Source organism: Pinus tabuliformis, chromosome 3_1, assembly GCF_031772625.1.
Source record: "Pinus tabuliformis cultivar Carrire ecotype Pingquan chromosome 3_1, CPIR1, whole genome shotgun sequence".
NCBI lineage: Eukaryota > Viridiplantae > Streptophyta > Pinopsida > Pinales > Pinaceae > Pinus > Pinus tabuliformis.
In genome coordinates this window covers 214,924,164-214,929,491 of record NC_142301.1, presented here as the reverse complement: position 1 = coordinate 214,929,491, position 5,328 = coordinate 214,924,164, and positions in this window count along the sequence as shown.

Here is a 5,328-nt window from a genome sequence, read left to right as displayed (position 1 = left end):
TGGAGCATTGGTCAAGCCAAAAGGCATAACCAGCCACTCATACAATCCCTGCTTTGTTTTTAAAGTAGTATTCCAAGCATATTGCTCTGAAACTCTAACCTGATGGTATCCACTGTGCAAATCCAGCTTGGTGAAATAAACAGCTTCGTTTAAGTGATCTAGAAGATAATCTATGCGAGGAATGGGATAACGATTTTTTATTGTTATCTTATTCAACTGTCGATAGTGAATGCAAATTCTCCACGAGCCATCTTTCCTTCTCACCATAACAATTGATGACCCACATGGTGATGTGCTAGGCCTGATGAAGCCCTTCTCGAGCAACTCCTACACCTGCTTCTTGATTTCAGCATTCTCTAAAGTAGACAACCTGTACATCCCAATGTTAGGCAATGGAACATCTTGCTGCAAAATAATATCATGTACTATTCCCTTTTCGAGTGGCAGACCTTTAGGTTCTTGAAACAAGACATCATATTCTGAAACAACCTTTTCTATATCAGCTTGTTATTCAGCAATACAGTCCTCAAATACATTGGTTATATCAGGCCTCTTTTCCTTTACAACCATCAATAAGAATTGTTTGCATGAATTAATCATTCTTTTCATCTATCTTGAGTTTATGAGAGTGTAATTATTCTTGAGCTTATGAGCTCTTACAAAGTATTTGATTCCATCTTTAACAAGTAGATACTTGTTCTTAGCTCTATATAAAATATCCTTTCTATCATACAAGTAAGGGCTTCCTAAAACAATTCCACATATATCCAAAGGAATTATGTCTAACTCAACCTCATCTACAAATGCTGACCCAAAAGAAAACTTGAGTTTGCACTGCCTAGTCACTTGTAGTTGTGCTTTATCATTCAACCATCCTAATGGGTATGGTTTCTTGTGAGGTGTAGTTGCTAATCCCAATTTCTTTACAATTGCTTCAGAAATTATATTTACTTGTGATCCACTATCAAACAAAATATCGATCTTTTGATTTTTGGAAATAACTCAAATATGGAAAAGCTCATGTCTTTTTCTCTCATTTTCTTCATCAATAAAAGATTGAGCAGAATTACTAGTAGATGCTTCAAAATTCTTACCTTTTATACCTGTGGCTGCTATAGTTGTTTCATCTCCCGAGTCTGACCCCAAATATTTCTGAGTAGCTGCAGTTGTCTTCTTCTTCTTACCCTCGTACTTCTTAGGTCTCAGCTCTGGATGCAGAATCCAACAGTTCTCATCATCATGCCCCTCCTTTTTACAGTGAGTGCATGAAGCTTTGGCTTTCTGTGCAGCATTAGCCTTCCTTGCTTTCCACTTCTACTTTCTTTTCTCCTTGCTCTTGCTTATAGTGGGCTGGGATGGTCCCCCAACTTTTGGACTTCCATTATTTCCACTAGCTTCTATATGGGTAGCTTGTACATATACCTCATCTATACTAGTGGGATTAAACATGAAGATGGTATGCCTCATGTACCTATGTAGACCACCAATGTACTTCAAAAGAGTCTCTGGTGAGTCTAATGAGATACCCAACATCAATGCTCTCTTTCTGAACTCTTGAGTATTACCTTACACACTTTTCCCTTTCAACTGCCGAAGAGTTTGCCAACTCTTCATGGCTTGTTGCATGTAGGCCAATGGATAGAATTGCTTCTTGATTGCAAAAACAAAGTCACTCCAAACAGATATGATCTTACCATTTCTTTTCATATCAGCTTGGGTTCTTCCTTCCCACAAAACCAAGGCAGTGCCTCCTAGGCGTAGGCTTGCCAGCTGAATCTTACTCTTGTCTGAGTTTAGGTTCTGTACCCTACAATACATATCAATTTGTCTAATCCAATTGTCCAACTTTTCAGCATTTACCTCTCCATCATATATAGGCAAATCAAATTTAACATCTAGCTTAATCCAAGATGCTTTCGTATTATGCATAGGGCTATTAGGAGGTATGAGAAAGCTTTCCTCTTTCCCCTTTCCTTTGGAGTTGTCATGGAAGTGAGACTCATCTTCTTCTTTATCTTGTTTAGAGCCTAATGCATCTTCCACCTTTTGCTTTCTAAAGTCTATGTACATTTATTCAACAATAGACTTTATAGCTAGGAAACTCTCTATGAATTGAGGGTCTGGCCCTACAAAACCTTCTTCTGACATTATCGTTTGAGAATAGACTCTCCCAATTTCAGGATTAGTTTCCACCAACTCTCCTTTTCCTAATTTGAGCTTTGATATTGTGAGCATTCATAGCTAAACCAACACAAGCTTGTCTAACCTTAGAGCCTAAAGCTCTAATACCACTTGATATGATATTCACCCTATGAGTTACATCAGTTAAATATTTATTAAACTAAGGTATTACAAACTCATGTGCTGGTGTGTGTTCTTTGTTATTGCAGCAATGGATCGATCAGATTGCCAATACACAAACAATAAAATGGAAAGATAGCGGAGAAATACAGTAAGCAAACACAAAGACACAAATAATTTTAATAAGGAGTTCACCCTATTCTCCAGGGCTATGTCTCTAGTCCAGATCTCAGTGGTGGCCTTCTTTTATTGTGTCTTTAAGTAGAGAAATTACAATACAGGGACTCAATGTGAGTTCTCTTGAAGTAGATTTGCTTGGAAGGGTGGTTCTTGGATTCCCCAAGCCACTAGAGTACAGAGACTCTTCTTCTTCATACCAGCTCTATGACCTTCTGGTCTACAGTGGAAAGAGCCGAATGTGATGCTCAGTCCGGACAGATTCCTCTATGGGAAGGCTTGAATCTTCAAGCTCTCTAGTGATTGATGCTACTGTTGATCAGCTCAGCCCTCTGTCTCTTATGCTCTACTTTACTGTTCTCTGTGTTCAGTCCTCCCCTCAAGGTTCACTGTTCCACTTCTTCTGTCTCCCGACTCTTCTTGTCGATGACTCCACTAACTGTCTTCCTTCTCTGTTCATGGATTTAGCCATTCAAACCAATGCCTATTCATTTCCTCTTCCGCCTCTGTCGATTCTCCTTTTGCAGTTGCGCTTGGAGTTCCCTGTTCAGCGTCATCATCAGTGCTTAGGGAGTCACCACTTGTCCTCCTCTAAATGGCACCAACATGTTTCATCGATTCATTTCTTCAGTTACATCATCAATGCGTTCTTCCTCCACCGTGGTAGTCAAACAGATTCCAAATCCCTTTTAAAACATCGCTTATTTCCCTGTCAGTTTTGCTTCCTCCATCAGGCGTGATCTCAGCCATCCAATATGGGCCCTCTAGATCCGATGCCATACGTATGTTTTGCGTGGTTGACTTGCTCAACCGATAGCATGTGATCAATGGCGGTTTTCTCTCACCTCCACTTGCCACACATCGATCGATGTATGGAATCGCTCCACTCTTGTCCAAAACCTCTTACCATTTAAGGGTGCCCCAATCAAGACCACAAGTTTCCAGAGCACGAGTCCTACCTTGTACGTTTAGCACTTTTCTTTTTTCCGCCCGTGGTCCTCCAGTTCCCCCACGTGACCGAGTGCTCGAGCTTTTCCATTATGGCCCTATTTGCCCAACAATGCGCGATTAGTGATAGGCGCTAATCTCGCATCAAAAATCACCATCGTTTCCCAATCCGAGGCTCCCAGGGGCTAATTTGGCCTCCTGCGTAGTCTCCATGGGCCTCGGTTAATGCGCTTTGATCGAGGTCCTCGTCATTCCACATTGGATGCCATTGCCACTGGTTCAAGGTGTCTTTTATCGCCATTATGGAATTCTTTAGAGATTTGTTCGACCTGATACAGTCATGGTTCTTTGACAGTCTTCTGTGGACCTAATTCAGATCATTATTTCATAATCTTATCGATTCGTTGCATAAAATAACATAGGCACACCCCAGTACATGATTGTGTAATATCTTCATTAATTCTCTGAGGTCATTTATGGGTGATTTCAGATCAAGTGGTATCACATCTCCTACGTTATTAAGGTTAGACAAACTTGTGTTGGATTTTGTTGTTGAATGCTAACTAGATCAAAGCTTAAATTAGGAAAAGGAGAGTTGGTTGAAACTAACTCAGAAATTGGAAGAGTCTATTCCAAGAAGAAAATGTCAAAAGAAAATCCTTGGAATCAGATTCCCAATTCATGGATAGTTGTATGACCTTGAAGTCAATGGTGGAGGAAATGTATAGGGACTTTAGGAAACATAAAGATGAAGATTCATCAAGCTCCAAACAAGACAAAGGAGTAGAAGAATCTCTCCTCCATGACAACTCTAAAGGAAAAGGGAAAGAAGAAAAATTTCTCACACCTCCTAATAGCCCTGAAAGTAAAAAAGAAGACATCTTTGATTAAATTAGATGTTAAATTTGATTTACCAATATATGATGGAGAGTTGAATGCAGAGAAGCTAGATAAATGGATCAGACAGATTGATGTTTATTGCAAAGTTCAAAGCATTGACTCGGAAAAAAGTAAGATTCAGCTAGCCAGCCTATGCCTTGGAGGCACTGCCTTCATATGGTGGGAAGGTAGGACACAAGCTGACACGAAGAAACATGGTAAGATTCTTTCTGTCCGGAGTGAATTTGTTTCTGCAATCAAAAAGTAGTTCTATCCACTAGCTTACATGTAGTAAGCCATGATGAGCTGGCAAACTCTTTGCCAATTGAAACGGCAAAGTGTACAAGATTACACCAAAGAATTTAGGAAAATAGCTCTGATTCTAGGAAATTAATTAGACTCATCTGAGACTCTGTTGAAGTACATAGGTGGTCTACACAGCTACATGAGGCACACCATCCTCATGTTTAATCCCACTAGTATAGATGAGGTTTCCGTTCAGGCTACACATCTAGAACCTAGAGGTAAGAATGGGAACCCAGAAGATGGGGGATCATCGCAACCCACCTCAAGAAAAAATAAGGAGAAAAGAAAATAGAAATGGAAGGACTGGAAGAAAAACACTGTACAGAAAAGCAAGTCTTCATGCGCTCACTGTAAGAAGGATGGGCATGATGATGAGCACTATTGAATACTACATCTGGAGTTGAGAGCTAAGAAGTTCGAGGGCAAGAAGAAGAAGACTGTTGCAGCTATTCAAAAGGATTTGGGGTCAGACTCAGGAGATGAAGCAACAATTGTAGCCACAAGTATAAAAGGTAAAAATTCTGAAGCATCTACTAGTAACTATGCACAATCTACTGATAATGAAGAAAATGAGAGAAAAAGACATGAGATTTTCCATATTCGAGTTATTTCCAAGCATCAAAAGATTGATACTTTGTTTGGTAGTGGCTCACAAGTAAATTTAACTTCTGAAGCAATTGTAAAGAAGTTGGGATTATTGACTACACCTCACAAGAA